Consider the following 16,270-nt stretch of genomic DNA (forward strand, 5'->3'; position numbering starts at 1 on the left):
TTTTAATTGTTGAAATTAGAGTTAGCTATTATAATTTTATAAGTATAATATTTTATAAGTATATATAATGTTCCATAAATAAATATAATATTTATAAAGAAAACGAACCTTTAAAAATTTATATATAATAGTAGATAAAAAATAAATGTTCAATTAATTATATCACACTGCCATTAATAAAATAGTGAGTTTTCTTAGAGAATATTAGGCTTTTTCTTCTTTTTTAGTACTCCATGGTGTTGCCAGCTGTTGTACATACTTGTAGCAGCTACTAGTTAGGGGAGGACACAAACTCATTCCTAGGCATTTGCAATCACCACAACCACAATTTTTTTATCCACCATTTTCAATGAATCAATGGTACTAGTACAATTTATTTTTGAATTTTTTATAGGAATCATGAAGAGTGAAGACAATCATTTTAAAATAATTCATAATTTTATTTCAATATAATAATTTTTTTTTAGGTCCCACAATTTTACTTTATATATTAATATTTTATTTTATTTGAAATAATAATTTAAATTAAAAATTTAAGAGAAAATAAATGTGCGAGAAAAAATTGTGTTTCAAATAAATTTATTAATTTTGTAAGTATTAATTTTATTATTATCATATTACAAAGCTACATTGTGGTGCAATGCAACGGCTGCTCAACTTCAATGGGGGAAAAAATTGAAAAGTATGTTTGCCACTTTGGAGAACGGGGGAAAAATCTACAGCTGGAGTTATTCTTAGACTATGTACAATGGTTATATTATTCAACACCCTACTTTTTCACTTTTTATCTTCCACATCATCTTCTCTCTCTTCCACCTAATAATTCAACACCTATTCAATTTTTTTTCACTACAATAGTTTTGTTTAATAAAATTCAACACCCTACCCCACATCATATTCTTATTTTCTTTTAAAGTTTTGTTTTTATGATTATATATTAATATCTATTATCAATTAAAATTAAATTAAAATAATTAATATTTAAACTTTATTTATTTTTTCTAATTTTCTATTCTTAATTTTTTTTCTTGCAAGTAATAAATAAGAGATGTAAAAATAGTTATTTTTTAAAAAAATAAAATTATAAAAAAACTTTAAAATGCAATAAATACACTAAACACACAACACACTAAAAAAGAAACACACAAAAAATGAAACACACATAATTTAATTAGTACAATAGACTCGGCTCACAAAAAATTGAGAGAAAAAAGTGAATTTTTTTTTATGAGTCCAAATCAAATGAACCAAGTCTCTATTTATAGAGGAAAAAAATAATGAATTTTGATAAAAATAAAAATAAATAAAAAATTTATTTACTATGAAATAATTAATTTTAAATGATTAAAAGAAAATAAAATCTAAATAATCACAACAACCAATAAAATTGTGTAAAGTGTTGCATGTGGCCCCACTTTTTTCTCATTCAACATGTTGAATCTTTTCAACACCAATTAATCCACATCACATTAAACACCTCATTCAACAAACCATTGTAGACATTCAACTATTGAATAATTTTTTCAACACCCCATTGTAAATGGTCTTATTATTAGACTATATATAATGGTTTTATTATTCAATACTCTTTTTTTTCATTTTCTATATTACACATTATCTTTTTTTTCCATCTAATAATTTAACACACATTCAATTTATCCTCACTACAATGATTTTGTTTAATAAAATTTAACATCCTATTCCACCACCATTCACAACACACTAAAAAATTTAAACATTCAAAACAACCAATAAAATTTTATAAAGTATTTTGTGGATCTCACTCTTTCCATATTCAACATGTTGAAAACTTTCAACACCAATTAATACACCTCACTTTAAACACCCTATTAACACTCTCATTATAAAGATTAAAGTATTAAATTTGTTTTTCAAACACTTCTGATGAGATACAAATATGACTACCATTAAGTCTGTAACTTTACCATTATGATTCTAACGATTTCTTTTCTCTCTCCAAAAATCTCATCTGCATTGGTCCATCAAAAAATATTCAATCTCTTTAAATTTGTATTTTTTATGATTGTGACAAACTATAATTTTTTCAAATTTTTAACATAATTTTATCTTTTTACTCTTTATTTTTATAAATATTATTTTTTGCTCTTAAGAGTACACATAAATTTTTATTTTTGACCATAATTTTTAAAAATAAATTCCATTCATATTAATAAAAATGTATTTAATAAATATAGTTAAAATACTTATAAAAACAATATTTATAAAAATTACTTTTTCCGTTCATTTTTAAGTGTCATTTTAGATAAATCTTTTCAACCAATATAGTGGATTATTAGAGTTATTTTTTCCTATTATATCCTCATTTATTTTCTCTTTCTAATGAAAATCATTCATATATTCTCTATTGTTCCAATAACTAATAGAGAAAATAATTAATTTTATGAAAATTGTGAAATGAAGTTATTAAGAAAGTAAGAATGTAATTGACAGTATATAACATTAAACCATAAAAACGACACTTAAATGAAAACAAAAAAATTAGTCTAAAACGACACTTAAAAAGGAACGGAGAAAATACTATTTATATCGATTCAAGTATCTTCAATTTTGTGTAAGTAAATGAAATCAATGTTAAATTTGTCTATTATAACCTTAAGTCAAAATCTAAATTTCATCACCTAAAAGAAAAATGCCATTTTAAATTAAAATTAAGGGGGTGGGAGATATGGAGACCTTTAAAAATGGACCCCATAACTTCACATAGTAGATGAATATATTCATACGGTGGAACATATTCATTTCTAGACCATAAAGATTAGGGCCGGTCTAAAGTCAAATTATCAAAACTAGTGCTTTAGAGTTTAAAATTCTCAAATTTTTTTATTTAGTTATTAAAATATATAATCACATTTGATTTACGTATATTATTGTATTTGAGTTGATAAAATATAAGTTTTATTTTTAGTCTTGAATTTAACTCTTAGTAACCATAAATTTAATATTTTAAAATATATTTTAAAGATCTGATTTAAAAATTTGTTTAAGCCTCTAAACAGAATAAGCCAGACCTGATAAAGATGCTTGAAACTCAACAAAACTTTGGCCTTAGAACATTAAACCAAAAGTATTATACCGTAGTTCCTCAGTTTCATTTTAGCTGCAGCATAAATTTCAATTTTCATAATAATAAATAAATAATATAAAAAGGTAGATACTATCTAATGAAAATACGGGGCAATGCAAGTGTTAATTTTGATGTCTCACTACAAAAAAAACATCAATTTGTCAGGTGAATAGCACCCCGCAAATGCAAATATCACCCTGCAATGTAACAATTGCGGGGTGGACAAAACACCTCGCAAAAACGTTAGTCGCAACTTTTTGCAAGGGGAAATGCACTTCGCAAGTTTGCCAGGTGGTTTTCACTTCGCAATTTTGCCAGGTGAAAAGCACCCCGCAAGTCCTTTACTAGAATTGCACGTAAAACAGAGCAGAGAGTGCACGTGCAGGGTGGTTCAGAGCAGAGCAGAAAAAGATTAAAACGTGCAGGGTGGAAATCACCTGGCAAACAGTAAATAAGCTAATAAAAAAATAATATATTTACATTATTCTAAATATTAAATTATTAATATTCAAAATAATATAAATATAATAAATCATAACTATCATAAATATATTAAAAATAGTAATAAATGTTAGTAATACAATATTTATGCTTAGCTTAATAATAGTGGGTAATAATATTTTGTTTCCTAAAATATAATATTTAATTATTTAACATATAATAAAATATATATTCTGTTTTAGCAAATAATAATAATATTTTGTTTTTTTTATAATAATAAAATATTCTGTTTTATAAAATAAATAAAAATTCAGTTTACTAAAAATAAAAAGTATATTCTATTTTTACTAATTTCAGCATATATTTGTTCCCATTTCAACATATATTTGTAATTAATTTCAACATACAAAAATCATATAGCATATTTTTATACCCATTTCAACATATATTTTCACACAAGTTCATAAAACATACAGACCAATTATTTCTATCATACAAATCAATTAATTTTTTTTTTAAAATAACAAACAATTTATAAATATGTGTACCTTTGTAAATGGATTTGATGAAAATATAGAAAGCAGATCCGAATCCAACAATTTTTTTGAGTATTTGGATCTTGATTTTGTATTAAAATGGAGAGAATAGAGAGATATAGAGAAGTTGGGAAAGGGTTGGAGAATGAGAGAAAATGGGTTTGAGAGAATAAGAGTTTGGGAAGTTTTGAAGAATTGTTTAAGTTTACTAGTGGACAAAAGAGAAAGACGCATGTGATATATAAAGGAAACTTGTGAGGTGAATATCACCCCGCAACTTTTCTGACTGTTGAGATTTGCGAAGTGCAAATCACCCCGCAACATTAATGTCAGAAATTGTACATAACGTTCACCTACCCCTCTGTCAATCAATGACTGCAATTAAAGCTTTCCACCCACTTTTTCAAAAAAAACTTGCGAGGTAGCTTTAACGCTGCAAATATTATTTTGTTGGAAGTTGCGACGTGGGGTTCACCCCGCAAATTCTTTTTCCCTTTATGACATTAAATTTCTCCTGCCACTACTGACGCATCAATAATTGTACAAATAAATTTCCCCCCAAAATTTTTAAAAATAGTTGCGGGGTGTTTATCACTTCACAACATTCTTTTGAAAAAATTTAAATTTCCCTCTAACTGTTGCGAAATGGAAAAAATTATAATATATTTTTTATAAAAAAACTGTGTTGCGAGGTGAATAACACCCCGCAAGTACGTTTTTTTGCGAGGTGATTACCACCTGGCTAATGAGCTGTTTTCTTGTAGTTCTATATCATTTCTCTTAACCAAATGCAGTCATAATTTTCTGGTTATAGTAAATAATAATAATAATAATAATAATAATAATAATGATAATAATAATAATAATAATAATAATAATAATAATAATAAAAAATATTATTTTGGTGTCTCTTATATTTGTTTAGTTTGGTTATATGAATTTTTCTTGCACATTGATGCCATCTTATTAGCTCATTTTATATATTTAGAACCCTTTTATAAATTATTTCTCTTTGTAGATGTTGTTGATTGGCTGTAATTTTTGGTAAAACTAACTGTGGTTCTATCTTGTCAAACCTGGTGTCATGACATGCATTCTACTGTTGTGAAGTCTTTTCTTATGCAGGCCTTTACCTGATGTCAAGGCCGAAGTCATGACATTCGCAGCTGTTGCGTTCTTTTCTATTACTATTTATGGTTTTGTGATTTGATAAGATCCTATGCGCTTTATTTGGTAATGATGGATTCTGATCTGATTCAAGGACGTCTTTGATGGTTATTATTTTTAGTTCCTTGATTTATGGAGATTAGTTTTATTGGGGTTAAAACTATTTTTGGATCCAAGGCCCAGTTGCTGTATTTTATGAAGACTATATATTCTACGTAGGAGCTGCTGTGCACGATAGGGTTTTTCGTTGAGAAGCTTTAAGAGTTCTTTGTTTTAACTTTTCGTTCTAGCTTTCTTGTAAGCCAAACTATCATCATGATGATTGTCTTGGTCTAGGTGTTTTGTTTTGAGTTGTAAGAAGTACTCAAAGCTTTTAAGCAAGAGTACTATTGTACTTGATCAAAGCTTTTAAGCAAGATCAAGTTGTGTCTTAGAAGTGTGTCTTCTTTTGTTATTCGTTGACTGTTTTTCATCACTGCTGTGATTGAGGGGGAGTGAGTAGGATCTCTGATCTAAGTTGTTTAGATTGAAGTTGCATTGGGTAGATATTAAGTGAAAGGAGTAATCTTGATATGTATTACCTTTAAATTGATATTACTTATAGTGGACTTCCTCCCTGGCTTGGTAGCCCCCAGATGTAGGTGTGATTGCACCGAACTGGGTTAACAACTTTCTTGTGTTGTTATTCTGTTTATTTCTTGTTCATTTGTTTAAAAGCATTCAGATAGTAATGTCGTAACATCCTATTCGACATCGCGTGTCTGAGTCCAGAATTTCACTCTTTTATATGTATAATTATTTATCTTTAAAAGAAAAATCAGAACCATACAAATAATATATGAATTGTATTTTTAATTTTAATTTAAAATGCCATTTTTCTTTTAGGTGATGAAACTTAGATTTGACTTAAGGTTATAATACACAAATTTAACATTGATTTCATTTACTTACAGATAAAATTGAAGATAATTGCAGATATCTGTCGATATAAATAGTATTTTCTCCGTTCCTTTTTAAGTGTCGTTTTAGAATGATTTATTTGTTTCCATTTAAGTGTCGTTTTTATGGTTTAATGTTATATACTGTCAATTATACCCTTACTTTCTTAATAACTACATTTCACAATTTTCATAAAATTAATTATTTTCTCTATTAGTTATTGGAACAAGAGAGAATATATGAATGAATTTATTTAGAAAGAGAAAATAAATGAGGATATAATAGGAAGAATAACTCTAATAACCCACTATCTTAGTTGAAAAGGTTTATCTAAAATGACACTTAAAAATGAATGGAAAGAGTAATTTTTATAAATATTGTTTTTATAAATATTTTAAATATATTTATTAAATATATTTCATTAATATGAATGGAATTTATTTTTAAAAATTTGGGTCAAAAATAAAAATTTATGTGTACTGTTAAGAGCAAAAAATAATATTTATAAAAATAAAGAGTAAAAAGATAAAATTATGTTAAAAATTTGATAAATTAAAAAAAAATCAAATGAATCTCTACTAACACTAGTGAGTTGTCTAGAAAAATCAAAGCAATGACGAAAGGAATAGCTAAGCTAAGGAGACCTAACACTTGAAACCAACAAAAAGAAATATAGGAATAAAAGCGAAATGCATTGTTAGGCAACTGTAACCTTTATTACTGCTGATGCATTGTTAGGCAGTTGTAACATTTATTGTTGCTAATGGTGCTACGTGTCAAAACGTGTCAAAACGACCCCATGAGACCTTTTTAGAACCACCTATGGGAAGAGTAGACTACCTTGTGCCGTCATACCCAACTTATGAACTTAGGGTTAGGTGCTTATTATATGTTTGCAATTTATATACTACGAATATTTGTGTTTTAATTCTGCAGGTCTTTCTACGTGTCCCCTAGCCTGTAGGGATTCTATTTCCAAGATCATGTCCTTCCCACGAAGGACATCTCCATTAATGCATGTCAATTAGCCTCTCTATGGCCATGAGACCTAGTGGTTGTCTTGAACAGTCACCCTATGCGTATATCTACGCACTCTCTAGCTAGTAGGGATTCTACTTCTAAGATTACATTCTTCGCACGAAGGACATCTTCATTAGCATACGTCAATTGGCCTCTCGATGACCATGAAATCTAGTGACTGTCTTGAACGGTCGCCCCATGCTTGCTCCCGCACACCCCCTAACTTGTAGGGTTTGGATTTCCAATTATACATCTTTCATCCCTAGCCTGTAGGGATTTCACTTCGTCCGGTATCATCCTTAGATAGGTTGTGTTCCGCATAGAGAACCTTCCCACGTGGGACAACTTCGTTAGCATACGTCAATTGGCCTCCCGATGGCCATGAGATCTAGTGACTGTCTTGAACGGTCACCAGCTGCTACTTTCTGCGTACTCCCTAATCTAAGTGATTTCCATTGGCGCGTCATAACATCTAGCTTGCAAGGATTTCACAGGGTCTAATGTCACCTCTAAATCCGCATAGGCTATCCTTAGCGTTATACCTGTCGCACGTCTGCAATGCATTACATATAAGGAGTCACAATATACACAAAAAGAGGAGTCTTTTGCATACGCATGCATTTGCATTTTCATACATTCATACATTTGCATTTGCATTTCTACCTTCGCTTGTATCCATACTTACCGTGCTAGCCGATTACCTGAGACTCACGAAGAAAATCAAAAGGATCACAAACTATGGAGAGAGAATGATAAATTATTGAGAGATGAAAATGAACTTGGTCTTACAAAGAGAAAAAGGATGTCTTTCACCATGCCAGTCACATGTCCAGGCCTTTTCGTAACAGGACTTTAAATACAATAAAGGTTATCATCGAGCAAGGATTAGCTCATCAAAGAAGTTTCTCCATAGATACACTCAAGAGATATCTAGTCATAAAAGGGTTCATCTTAGAACATAGCAAAGCTTACAAGGACGCTCTGCGATAACTTGGGGGGCAAGAATCAGTCCAACTGGGACAATATTTTGAACAAAGATGCATAATTACGATGGAGGGAAGGCGACATATGTTAACTCCCCACCAAGGGGAAAAAGGGTCGTAGGTTTTCAATATCAATTTACAAACACTGAAGGTTGCAAACGGTGCGATGCTACCCTTAGAAAAAGTGAAAGAGGTTCAGTCATAGAAAACTCATGAAGTTCTGGACGACGAAAACCCACCGCTAACAATTTATTCCCGACAGGTTTGACATGCCCAAAGAGAGTTCAAGGTTACCCTTTACTTCTACAAGTCTAGGGACTAAGGAGAAAAACAAGGTCGGTGGATTTACAAAGAAGATTGCCCCTAGGATCAATAGGTTTTATCAGCTTAGAATTTCAAATCTCTAGGATCGCTAAGTGTTACCTAGGATAAAAGTTGTACCTTTTGATTAGCAATTCTAATGGGATAACCATGCACGTTTTGGAGTCAATTCATTCGCTTCATTCTATCACTACTACGACTTTCCACTCGCACCCTTCTATTCTAATTCAATTTCAATTTACAATTATTAACAAACTTAAAGGAGAATAACAAAACACAAATAACTAAATTTTGTTAAACATATGCTTTCAATGTAAGACTGAGCTGATGAGGTAAGACATTGTTTCAATCCCTAAACAGTGGAGAAATAAGGAGATAATCCGTAGTCAACCCCCTTGAGCCAGGAGTTGGAGTTTGTTTCTATTTTTCAAATAAACCTTAATTTCAACCAGGGGTAGGGTAGATTTCGATTAGTTCAATGGTGTATTTTGTGCTCAAGAGAATTAATCAAGCAAAGAAAAAGTTCAAGAACATCTTCTTCCTCGCATTCATCAAAAAAATGAGGAAGCAATGGAAACAATATTCACAACATCTTCTTCGTCAATACAAACTAAAGTCATCATGGCAGTCACAATATTCAAAATCCAAGGAATAATATTTCAAAAGGAGCATTCAAAAAAAAAGGAGGAAAGCGCCCGCTAAGTCAAAATGGAAAATTCCATAAAATAAAATAAAAATGACTTAGGCAAAAATTAGGGCATCCCGATGGATCAAATTCAAAGGAATTGGCTCATGCAAAAATAAGGGATCGAAAAACAAAAGCAAAATATGAAGGATAATCTAGTGACTAGTAAAATCATCGAAGCTTCAATCTTAACAACATTTTTCATCGGGGCTTGGATCTTCACTAAATGCTTCCGCTCATCATCCGAACTGAAACAATTCTCTTGCAAACGAAACACATTCATTGGATTAAACAAACTTTAGGATTGGAGAACATAAAGGAGAAAGGGGTGGGTTAAATAATTTTTTTATCCTTATATCCGTTGTTTCTTAAACCATGAACCGGGCAAAGTTACAACCTTCAAAAGTCCTAATTGAGGCAAGGTTAACTACGAAAGCATATTAAACAGGATTTTGTTATACTGACTCCTAGGGTTTTTGAAACTTTTCCTAACTACTACATTTCTTCAATCATTCATTTCTAATTATCCAATTCATAACGGACTTCGATTTCAAATCTTGCATGTGCATCGCATTGGAGATACTTCTCAAAGGGCACGACATCATCCACGAATACACTCTTAGCATCAAGGAAATCTTGAAATTGGTTTAATCAAAGGCGATCATTTGTAATAAAGACTCTTGAATGGGGGAACCACGTCGAGAGGGTTCTCCTAAACAGGGGAAAAATTTCAAGGATTACAGGGCCATACAATCAAAGATCCTATTTACTAGGGGCATTCATCCTAAGGTTCAATTGACTTGGGTTACATCTTGAAGCAATAACAATCAGGGTCATGTCAAACATGGGAGAAATTTAAACGAAATGGATAGAACACTATGGATAGCCCTCCTTATCCTGGAGATCGAGGGCATACCCTTCAATCTACACGTCGAAGCATATGTATCGCATTTGTATGACAAGGTTATCTCTCGAGATACTTCCTTCATGGCTTGAAGATCAGAGGCATGTTTTTCCACAAAACTAAATATTGGGGCAATAAATATCAAATCCATAGGGTGAACGATTCAAAAGGTTAAAGGGGTGGAGAATTTCAAAAGTTTAAAGGTGTGGAGAAATTCAAGAGGTTAAAGGTGCGAAGAATTGCAAAAGGTTAAAGACATGGAGAAAGTCAAAGGAGTGGAGTAATTCAAAAAATCCAAACCAGGGCAAGATGAACAACAAAAGGAAAAGGCATCCTCACACATTACTACCTCTAACAAATCTTTCTCCTAACTACAATCTTCAAGTTCAAAACATGTATTAGGAAGTCACGTTAGCATCATATTCATTCATACATGAAATAATTCCAAGGTACAAACATCCTTTTACCCGTTATCATTTGAGTTTACACATTGATCTCTTTGTTATACTCACTTGTTTACTTTGTGACACATATTATCACACACGCACTTGAGGTATCCATGATTGATTTCTTAGGTTGTTGTTGAAATATCCAAAGGAAATGGGAATGGTATTGACTAAAATTGTCACGGTACTCAATCTCTTTTCCAGAATATCTTTTATCTGTGTGGTTAGTATTGTTAAAGCTTTGCACCCCACTTGTTTTTAAAATAGTTTTGTATTGTTAAAGCTCAACCCTTTTTAAAATCATCCCTTGGTTTTGTATTGTTAAAGTTCAACCAATCCTTTTCAAACCTTGGTTTTGTATTGTTAAAGTTCAACCAACCCTTTTTAAAATCATCCCTTAGACCATTTGGCCTTGTATTGTTAAAGTTTGGCTCCTTTTATTAAACTTGTTAAGTACTATTAAAGCTTAACATTTTAAAAACCCGTTGAGTATTTTTAAAACTCAACACCCAAAAAGATTTTGGCCACTTGGCTCTTTTATTTTCCTTTTAAGAGGAACTATAATAGCTTTGACTTCTCTATTGTTAAAGGGGTATGTAGGCCTAAGATGTGATGTCTTATCGAGCTCACTTTTAAATCCTTCTTTTATCATCCTCCCACTCTATTTAAACAAAAACACAAATGCATTTTAATAAAAAAGAACAATAATAATAATAATAATATTTTCAAAGAGGTTCCTACGGAGTACCATAGATGTGAGAGGTGCTCAAAACCTTCCCCTTGCATAACAAACCCCCCGTACCCAAATCTATGATAATTTTATTAGTTTTGATTTTAAAAACTTATGTGGTTTTATTCGCTCTTTCTCCCATTTCCATTGGAAACAATAAAGCGCCGTGGCGACTCTGTTTAAAACATATGGGATAATTCAATTCAATGGCTTTAGTCTCACAAATTTCACTGTTATATTTGGTATGAGGTGTTAAGAGCCCGTTATGGCGATATTTCCATGAGGGTGTTTTGCGAAGACTTTAAGGAGAAAGACTCGTTATCTAAATCCGTGTGGTGGAAGGATATTATAAATATAGGTTCTTGTAACACGGTGAACTGACTTTTTATCGATCGAAATGTCGCGGTTAGCAAGAGTCGCCACCGACTTTTATTTTATCCAAATTAATTAGAAAGGCTAAAAGAACAGGAAAAACCTTTTAAATAAAATAGGGTTCGGGGGGTAATTATGCAAAGGGAAGGTGTAAGGCACCCTTTGCATCCATGGTTATCCATGGGCTCTTAATTGCTTAGCTCACTTGGTTTGTTTGAATTGTTTGAAAAGTGTCGTGTGTGAATAGTAAAAAGATTTCGTTCAGGACTTTAGCTTGTAAATAAGCGTAGCCTTGTTTTGAAATTGTTTTTGAAAGGAGGTGTGAAAAGTATTTTGAATTTGTTTGAAGTGAGCAAGCAATTAATAGCTACCTACCCTACGTTGTCTTTCTTGTTCTTTAAGTCTTTCGTTTGAAAGGGTCTATCCATACCATGAGAGGGCAGGAAGTCTTTCAATTGGATGTTAAGGGTCATCGAGAATAATCGTTCGCCATAAGACTGTCCCATGCCATAAAGAGGGCAGGTAGTCTAAGGGAAGGATATAATAGTCATTAATCTTTTTAGGCATCATGCGAGGATACCTTAGCAATTGGGACAATCATCATTACCGAGGCAACATCGAGGGACAAGATCATTTACTATTAAGGCAACTTCGAAGGGACTATGATCTTATGATGATTTTTAATCTCTGTAGGCAACCTTGCTTTAGGTATCCTCGGAATCGAGAGACTTGACTATTTAGTACAATTTAGAGGCAACAGGCTACAAGGCAACAGAAGAGGTTACCCTAAAGGTGAGTGTGTGCACCAATCACGTGATTGTATTCAGATATTTATCTTATAATTAGTTATCTAATTCTGTTAAAGGCTTGCACTCCCTAAGATTACTAACCACGCAGTTTATGATATCACAATTTAAGTGCCTTCAAGGCCAATCAATACAAGCCAGGAACAGATACATAATAATATGGGGAAAGGGACAATGAAACCAGCGGATCCCTTAATAGGGTTTGACATAAATAATAATTGAGATAGAGTTTAAGATTACCAACATTCGTAGCTTTGACAAACCTTTAGCTTCGATTGATGAAGGTAGATAGGTAGAGGTTTGCCTTGAGCATGAAGCATTGACCCTGACCATTAAAGAGTTGACAAAAGAAAAAGAAGCAGTGAGTGTAGGCGAAATTCATTATATTTGAATGCAACATTAATTTTAGGCAAAAGGCAAAAATAAAATTAAAACGATATTTTAAAGAAAAAAGGAAATGGAAACTTAGCTTTTGATTTGACGGCGCGTAGTCGGAGCTTTGACTAACCCTGAAAATTAGGCATGAAAGAGAAAAAAGGTTAGTGCATGAATGATCTATAAACCCTAAAAGGTTTACAAACCCTGAAGGTTTATTAAGAAAACTGATTGTGGCCTACAAGGCTTGTAAGGCTAAAATATGGTTAGTGGAGGACACCTACCAACAGTGATTAGTTGTCATATTAAAATAAGGATTTTAAGGCATAAACTAAATTATTTAATTTGCTCCAAAAATAAATATAAATTTTAATATTATAGGGAAAATCAAGTTATCGATAAAAAATAAATTTATGAAAAAAACATTATTTATTTAGTAGAAACAAATTTTTTTAGAAAAATAAATAAATTAAAAGATAAAAAAAAACAGTTTTCAAATGAATTTAAAAATAAAAAGAGAATAGGATTTATTAGAAAAAACTTAGCTCTGGGGCGCTGATCTGGTGTGGCAGGGGCCTTGAGGGTCCATGATGGTCTGCAGAATGAGGAGCGTTAGATCTGCTCGCTAGTCAGATCGTATGGTTGAGATTGGGGGTCCAGCGTGGTCAGGCGCATGAGCGATGCATGGAATCTGTAAGTGACCTGAACATGTGAATAAATTAAAAAATTTTACACGCTGCTGGGGCTCGAACACATGCCCTATGGATTACTAGTTTCACTCCTTTGCCATCTGTACCAATGGTTTCATTCGATATGCAATCAAACAGAAGAAATAAATAACAAACGAATATTGATTTTGGGACTTAAAAGGAGAAGGTCAAAAGTGGGTCCCTGGATATTGTGCCAGCCAATAGCACGCGGAGGGAGAAAGCTGACTCATTGACTGGCGAATCATATCGTTTGTAGATGCCACGCAGATGCTTGACGGGTCCACTCAAACCAGGTCGCCGGAACCGCCATGATTCCGATCACTTTCTCCGGCCGAACTTCATCTTTCCCGGCAAGGCATTCTCAGAAAAACCTGCAAATCTCATCAAAAGAGAAAAACAAAATACCCAGACCCACTAATTTGGGGGTCACGAGTTCAATGGACGTATTCTTTTTGCCTGGAGATGCCTGTATCGTGACTTACAATCTCGAGCTTTTATTTGCCCTAACAATGGCAAGTGATCATTCGGTCATCAAAAGCTACAAGTGAGTGATCAAATCGCTCCCAATACATCATGTAAACACGTTAGAGACAGTAGCTTGCATTGAAATCCGAGGAATCATGACATACGAACTATAAGAAACATGAATGAATATGAAGAGCATGAGATCATAGTTATACGTGTTATGGCCATGGCATTCGATTCATACCTCTTCAAACTTACCTCAGGAGCACGAATGCAAGGGTGGAATCTGTTGGAAGCGGCTATGGAGGGAGTTCTTGTATGCCCTAGCTTCTTGATGTTTTTGGAAGAGTGGAAACCCTCCTTCTTTCTCAATTTTCGTCCTCCCCTTATTCTGATATTGTGGAGTGTATTTATGTGTGAGAATTAGGTCATGAATGGGCTTGGTCCTTGAGTTATTGGAAAAAGAAAATATTTGTTTTAAAAATCATTCTAAATCTTTCCAAATTTGCATGATATCTTTTCCATGGTGTTTCCCACGAATTTAGACTCTCCCATGTGATTATTTGGATCATCTTGATTGATTTCAATTGATTAAAAATCAAATCTTTGATTAAAACTAATTTTTATATTTTATAATAATTTATTCCATATTTAAATGAACTAAAATTCAAGTAAATGAAATAAATATTGTAAATATAAAATAATTAATTTAAAGATTATTTTAAGGCCCGTGGACAAGTTTGGAATGCATCTTTTAGGCCCATTAGTCCAACAACATCAATTTGTGCAATTAGGGCTTGAAATATGGCATGAGGATTATTTGGAGCATGTGAGAGACCATGAAGTCCATTGGAGATATCAGAACCTGACTTTTCTTTGAGAAAAGCAGAACCCTAGTTCATAGACACTTGTTTTAGGAGATAGGTAGCTTGAGCAATTGGAGATCTTTTGAGCATTTGAAAGGTGAAATGAGATGGGCAAATTTTGGGGTATGACAGCTGCCCCTGTTCAATCTTTTTATACCTGAGGATGTAGATTGGCTTGTGTGCCTGTCGGAATCTGAAGGTAGAAGAGGATTGAACACTAGAATACCCAGGAATTTGCCCTAGCTGAAGTATGGACTTCTTGTAGGAGATGGGCTTAAAGATGCCATCTATCTCGATAAGTTTTGAAAGTCAGAATGAATCGTACGTTAGATTATATCTGAATTTGAAGTGTTGAGAAGTAGTTGTTTGAGTGTTAATTGTTACGCAATTTCTGCTTTTGTTGTCTTCCCTCTTTTGAATGTTGAGGAACCGTCAAAGGTATCGACTCAAATCTGTGTTGGGTTATTTAAGGAACCGTCAAAGGTATCGACTTAAATTTGAAGCATATTGTTGAGGCACCGTCAAAGGTATCGACTCAGATATGCAGATAGATTGTATAAGGAACCGTCAAAGGTGTCGACTTATATCTGAAGTGTGTCGTTAAGGAACCGTCAAAGGTGTCGACTTAACTCTTGATGTGGGTTGTTAAGGCACCGTCAAAGGTGTCGACTTAACTTTGCAGCATATCATTGAGGCACCGTCAAAGGTATCGACTCAGATATGTAGGTAGATTGTATAAGGAACCGTCAAAGGTGTCGACTTATATCTAAAGTGTGTTGTTAAGGAACCGTCAAAGGTATCGACTTAACTCTTGATGTATTAAGGAACCGTCAAAGGTGTCGACTTAATACTTGAGAATAGATTGTTAAGGAACCGTCAAAGGTGTCGACTTAACTCTTGATGTATTAAGGAACCGTCAAAGGTGTCGACTTAATACTTGAGAATAGATTGTTAAGGAACCGTCAAAGGTGTCGACTTAACTCTTGATGTATTAAGGAACCGTCAAAGGTGTCGACTTAATACTTGAGAATAGATTGTTAAGGAACCGTCAAAGGTGTCGACTTAACTCTTGCAGATAGAGATAGTAATATCCTGAAAAATAGAGGTTAGTTTTCTTATGTCATGATGCATGCGTTTATGTAATGAGTATCTCAAAATAAATGAGAAACTTCGTATGTTATGGATTTGTTATATAGTGATGCATGCGATGTATGAATATGTTTATGTCATATGGTATGCAAATATGATTTATGTTGTCTTAGTCGAGAGAATAAATCTTCAGGTCTTTGTGATTTTGATGTTTGATTTCGCCTTGAAGATGCTCAGCTGGGGATTTATAATTTCTGTTTGGGGATGATCAATAACTTGATGTACCCCGATTGGGGATTTGGAGAAGAG

The 16,270-nt window shown here is 32.7% G+C and overlaps 1 protein-coding gene across 1 annotated transcript in view; it reads left to right on the forward strand.

Annotated features, from left to right (window-relative positions):
- LOC131629160 (uncharacterized) overlaps positions 1-16,270 on the forward strand; it is a 40,017-nt gene that overhangs the window by 2,620 nt on the left and 21,127 nt on the right. The window lies entirely within an intron of this gene.

The sequence above is a fragment of the Vicia villosa genome, unplaced genomic scaffold (assembly GCF_029867415.1).
Source record: "Vicia villosa cultivar HV-30 ecotype Madison, WI unplaced genomic scaffold, Vvil1.0 ctg.000530F_1_1_3, whole genome shotgun sequence".
Classification (NCBI taxonomy): Eukaryota; Viridiplantae; Streptophyta; class Magnoliopsida; order Fabales; family Fabaceae; genus Vicia; species Vicia villosa.